Source organism: Chrysochloris asiatica, unplaced genomic scaffold (genome assembly GCF_000296735.1).
Source record: "Chrysochloris asiatica unplaced genomic scaffold, ChrAsi1.0 scaffold00121, whole genome shotgun sequence".
NCBI classification, from domain to species: Eukaryota; Metazoa; Chordata; class Mammalia; order Afrosoricida; family Chrysochloridae; genus Chrysochloris; species Chrysochloris asiatica.
In genome coordinates, this window is record NW_006408639.1 from 4,075,326 (window position 1) to 4,081,582 (window position 6,257).

Genomic DNA, 6,257 nt, shown 5'->3' on the forward strand with positions numbered 1-6,257 from the left:
CTACCTGAAAATCCTTCTCCCAGTATCTCTAGTGTTCTCCTTTTCATTTCTTAGTGACCCCCCCCCCCCCCCACACACACACACACGGCATCTATATTACTCTCCATGCCTACTTGCTTCACAATGCCTCATCTTCTATTAAAAGCAATATTTTATTACTGTTACTGTTGAAGCTTTATACAGCAAATATACACCAATTCAGTAGTTATTCTGTGTACAAATCAGTGTCAGTGATTACATTCTTTGCGGTGTGCAAACATTTCACTCTTCATTTCTGACTGTTCTCCGTTATTAGCATATATTCAGTGCTTCCCAGGTTTCTTATCTAATCTTTCTAGTTGTTATTATCAATTTGATCTCATGACGATTGTTCTTAAAATAACACAATATTCCAGGCTGACTTTTTTTTTTTTTTTTTCTCATTAGATAAGTTAAACTATTATCTGTTTTTAAGGACACTGAAGGGAATAGTTTGGGCTTAAAGATTACCTCAGGACAATATTATTAAGGATTTATTTAGCTTCCCTGGCTTCAAGAAGTCTGGAGTCCATGAGAATGTGAAATTCTATTCTGCATTTTCTACCTTTTGGTCAGAATTCTTTTATACAATCTTTCATCACAATGTTTTTAATGGAAGTCAGACACCATCCAGTTTTGGTCTCATGGCCAAGGAGGAAGTTATTCATAGAGACAATTAGCCACACATTCCATTTCCTCCCCCATTTCTGACTATCTTTGCTCCATTGTTCCAGATGAATATTTGTACATTGTTGTACATTGGAGGTCTATTTATAGCTTTTAGGACCCCAAGCTCTATACACTGAACTAGGAGGTAAAATGGAAACATTACACACATTATTAGGCCAGTTAACTAAGATGTTCCATGACACCATGACCCTAAAATGACAAAAAAAGGAACCACATCCTATGAGGGGTTTGTGGTTTTCCATAAGAAGTTTCAGCAGCTACTCTTTTTTTTCTGTGTCACTCTTGCAAATATATCTCTCACATAACGTTTGCCATTTCAATTTTTCACCTGTATGATTTATCGACAGCCACTACAATAATCAATAGTACAGCCCTGAACTTGAATGTCATTTGACCATTGCTGTCAATGCCTACTTTTCTCCTACCTCCCACCCCTGGTAACCACTAATGAACATTGGATTCTATGTATGCGGTTTTTTTTGTCTCTCAATAAAGTCAGGTCTTACATTATTTGTCATATCTCAGCAATGAGTTGGCTTAAGACATCCTGAGCTGATATGCTTTCATTAACATAACAAAGAAAACCTTGGGATTACATCCACAAGTATAGAAATGAGGACTGGGCCACATATATAAGAGAGACTCAATTCAATCAATGACCGTATTCCTCTACAGTAAGTCTCTCCCAACCGCTTCCAACACCCTCCCTGTTTCAGACACCATTGGCTTTCTCAGCTTTCCACAGTTAATGCAGACGCAGGCCGCAGGAAAACCTACTGACCTCAGGAGGGTAACTACCTCATGTTCAAGAAAACAAATGAAATATATCACATTCAACTCAAAGGAGCAAGGTTCCATAAAGAATTCCATAGAATAGGAGACCACTCCCTGACCACACTGTGTAGTCCTCTTCAAGTTCTGTACATAACCCTGCTTGCCCCCCACACCCCTCATCAATAATGGCATGATTGGGTGATAGAGAAAGAGCCAGACACCAAACTTTGTTCAAAATCATGAATGTTTGTCCCAAAGGACAAACCTGATGGTTTCATCATCTTATTTTGATGGGTCCTTGACATTTTATTTCATGCAGAAAACTTCCCATTAAAGCTACAAAATTCCACCAAAGGATTTGAGTGCTAACGTTTCCTTGGAACTGAGAAGAGAGGTTCTCTTCCATACTAAGCAGGAATAATTGAATAAACCTCAAAATCACAGAAAGAATCCAATATTTAAAATAATTAGAAAATAAAATGATATCACTTTTTGTAACTCAAAGACAGTACAAATGTTGTAAGGCTTAAGGAATTAAGGCATTTATAAATTAACCAAAACACCGTACTAGCCAAAGGTTAATAAAAGGAACATGAAAGATATATATTAATGGCATATTCTTGCCCTGTGGATACTCACTACATGTTTGTTTGTTTGTTTGTTTGTTTGCAGAAGAAATCCTCATCAACATAGTGTACAAAATTAATAAAGGGTCAGTGATCTTAAACGATGTGTTGATGACAAAAATTGCTCTAACTCCCTTCTACTTTCTTGTTGTTATTGTTAAGTGTCATCGAGTCAATTCCAATCCATAGCGAACCTGTATAGGGTTTCCAAGGAGCAGGTGGTGAGCTTGAATGACCGACCTTGCAGTTCAAATGACTTTGCAGTCTGACACATTACCCCACAGAGACACGCCAGGAATCCCTCTTCTACTTTGTTGTTGTTGTTAAGTGCCGTTGAGTTGGTTCTGACCCATAGCGACCCTGTATAGGGTTTCAGAGGAGTGACTAGTGAGCTTAAACCACCAACTTTGCAGTTCAAATGGCTTTGCAGTCTAATGTATAACCCACAGCGCCACACCAGGACTCCTTTAGATCAGCAGAATTGAAAAGATTTAAATTAGGTGTGAAAGAATAACATGTACACTACTGGAAACTGGTTCATTATACTCCTACTCATGGTCACCTTATCCTATAGAATGTTTATCAGGAAACACTGCATGATGAAAGAAGCCACATCTTAATATAATGTGTTTTACACACCAACAGTCAGACATGTATTGGTCATAATCTTCATAACTTCCAGGTGTTTTAGCCATCTGCAAACCCTATACAGAGTTGCTATAAGTAGGAACCAACTCAGTGGCATTTCACAACAATAACAACACAATACTGTTGTTATTGTTGTGAAATGCCACTGAGTTGGTTCCTACTTATAGCAACTCTGTATAGGGTTTCCCAGGATTGGCTAGTGGGTTTGAACCTCCAACTGTGCTGTTAGCAGTCCGTATTCTTCCTACAGCAACCCCCAAGCCTCCCAGACATACTAATGTTCACCAATATCCTCAGTTCTGCCTGAATACGCAAAGCACATTTCCCAGGTGTCCTGCAGTGCCTACTTAATGCTAATGAGCTTTGACTGGAAGACTTAAGTACATCATGCAACTCACTATGGGTTTTTCTCCCATCATAGCAAAATATGAGAGTCCTGTGTAAATTCACAGGTGTCAAATTACCAGCGCAGCCTGGAGTGTTGAGTATCACATGGAAGACAGCTGCCCTCAAGAGCCACCAGAACTAACTCAGATTTACGAAGCAGAGTTTTGTTGTGTTAAAACCCCTGAGACCTTGGTGAAACCTAGTTTTCCCTGACTAAAATACCTAGTTTTCCCTGACTAAAATACAGCATTGTTTGTTACCACCCAGTTGACTCTGACTAACTCATGGTGACCCAGTGTACAACGGAATAAGACATTGCCTGGTTCTACGCCATCTTCCAGAGTCCTGGTGTAATCCTGTAGGATAAGCAGTAGACTTCTAACTGCAAGGTTGGTGGTTCAAGTCAGTCACTCGGTCCTTGGAAATCCTACACGGGGTCACTGTGAGTTGGAATCAACTTGATGAAACTTAACAATGTGCCAGCTTCACAATCATGGATATGTTCAAATCTACTGTTGTAGACACTATTTTAAGTGCCTTTCAACCTAGATGTCTTATCTTCCAGCACTACATTGAACACTGTTCTGTTATGATCCATACGGTTTTCATTGGTTAATTTTCTATAGATTGCTAGGCCATTCTTCCTAGTCTAACTTAATCTGGAAGTTCCATTAAAACCAATCCACCATGGATGACCCTGCTGGTATCTGAAATATTGTTACATAGTTTCTAGTATCATAGCAACATGCAAGCTACCACAATATGACAACCCAACAGAGAGGTGATGGAAAACACAGTTCTGCTGCTTCTGTTCACTAGGGGGTTTTGTTCTAATATTCAACTTCATAATACCAGTCTTCTACAAAGTCACTGCCGAGGATTTTAAAAACTGTCTGTCTTGTTAGAACATAAATTTCCTTTCATGTTAGGTGAACTCTTTCATCCTTGACCTCTTTTCGAGGCTCTCAGCAATTGAGTTAACCTGTCCCAATTGGAAGACTATTACATTCAGCAGGCAGGGAAAAAAAAAAAAAAAATCATAGCTGAGTCCTAGTTTATTGCATGTGAATCTGTGTAGTATCAGGATACTTCAATTTACATACTTTTTTGAGGTTTCTTTTAATGCGTCAATCAAGCAGAATTTTGAGTTCAATACTACAGTGATAGTGTTATAACACAATTTGTGTTGCCTACATTGTTACAAAAAAAATGGGTCATTCTATAGGAACTCCACACTGGACCCTTTTTAAAGCTTTTGATATTAACAGTTGGCTCTTCCCTGCTCCTGCAACACTGTGACAGGTTTATTCTGAGATGATAAATTGAATGGGTTCATTCGTATTTCACACACAAACCCCCCAAACTGAAAGGTTACCAATTAGTTTTTTGAAAAGCGGCTGACTTGGAGAGAATATGCTTGTGTGTTTTAAAGTTGTCTGGGGTTAAAGTCTCCCGCAGCGATCTTTCAATACTGGCTGTCACGGTTTAATATGTAAACTCTTTGGGTATTTATGTGTTTTTTGAAAATCATAGCTTAAATATGGGATCCAAGTAGATCCTATTAGCAATTTCTCCAGCCACAGCCCTATTTTCCTTCTTCCCATGGCTGAATGGAAACTTTTTGTGGGGGGTGGAGTACAGGTATGCAGTGTATAATGGAAAAAGTGAGCTTTGAACAAGAATGTGATACTTACTATTGATCTGAGCCAGGTACAATTATCCACAAAATCTTGCTTCCTGCAAACTCTGAAAGGCCGCTTCTTCCCAAAAAACATCAGTTTGCACCGACAGTTATCCCTCCAGGAGAAACACACTTCACAGAGTAAAGAGAGAACTGCTGAGGATCGGGAACGATGAGGCCTGGGGTGACTTTGTGTCCCTCTATTCCAGCTTCCAACACTACTGGCACCTTGCAGAGAAGAACAGAAATAAAGACTTGATCATCACTGTAGATAAGGGCCATCTTTTCATAGTTGTAAGATGAGAAAGACGAACAGGACTGAACGCACATCTCTTTAATGATACAGTTTAGAAAATGATCTTACCCCAAGGTGATATCTAGTGTGTTTCCTCTATTTGTCATCTAGTCTTGTGCTTGATCTCAGTCTGTATGGCAAGGTTCTTAGTTTCAGGCACTGTAAAAGGTAGAATAATGACCACCAAATGCCCATGGCGAAGTCTCCAGAACCTATGAATGCATTCATTACACGACAAAATAAGATTGGCAGGTGTGATTAAGTTAAAGACATGGAGACAGAGGTTTTTCTGTAGTATGTGTGTGGGCTCAATCTCATCTCAGGAATCCTCAAAATCAGAGAACAGTCCAGGCTGAGATGTGACTCTGGAAGTGTGGTCAGAAAGGTACAATGTTGCTGGCTTTGAAGCCAGAGGAAAGAGGTCAGGAGTCAGTGTGGAAGACCTCTAAAACCTGATAAAGACAAGGCTACAGATTGTCTTCTAGAGCCTCAAGAAAAGAACCAGCCCCATCCAATGAGACATGTGCTGAACGTCTAACCTGCAGAAGGAGAAGAGTATTATTTGTGCTGTTTTAAGTCACTAAACTTGTGGTAATTTGCTACACAGCAACTATAAAAGTGAATACAGGCACTAAAACTTATGTGAGCTTCACGATTGATCACTATTCTACCTTGAAATTATGGTTCCTTATGTTATATCCTTTGATCAGCTTCTCTTTATAGGAGATGAGATTCAGATTCACAGTTGCTTTTAAAGGAGCTCTGCTAGCATAGTGGTTACGAATCAGTCTGCGAACCTCAAGGTCAACAGTTCGAAACTACCAGCTGTTCTGCAGGAAAAAGATGAAGCTTTCTGCTCCTGGAGAGATTTGCAGACTTGGAAACCCTACACAGGGTCGCTATGAATCGGAACCGACTCCGTGGCACATAACCACCACCACGACCATGCTATATACTTTCATCAGCTCCTCTTTATAGGACATGAGATTCAGAGCGGCTTTTAAATTCCAAAGCTCGTATTTGTTTAGCGTAGTGGTTACGAATCAGGCTGTGAACCTTAAGGTCAGCAGTTCGAAACTACCAGCTGCTCCGCGGGAGAAAGATGAGGCTTTCTACTCCCGTAAAGATTTACACCCTC

General features: G+C 39.8%; 1 pseudogene; it reads left to right on the forward strand.

Annotated features, from left to right (window-relative positions):
- The first annotated feature begins 5,312 nt into the window (after window positions 1-5,312).
- Window positions 5,313-6,257, forward strand: part of LOC102838856 — a 13,590-nt pseudogene continuing 12,645 nt past the window's right edge.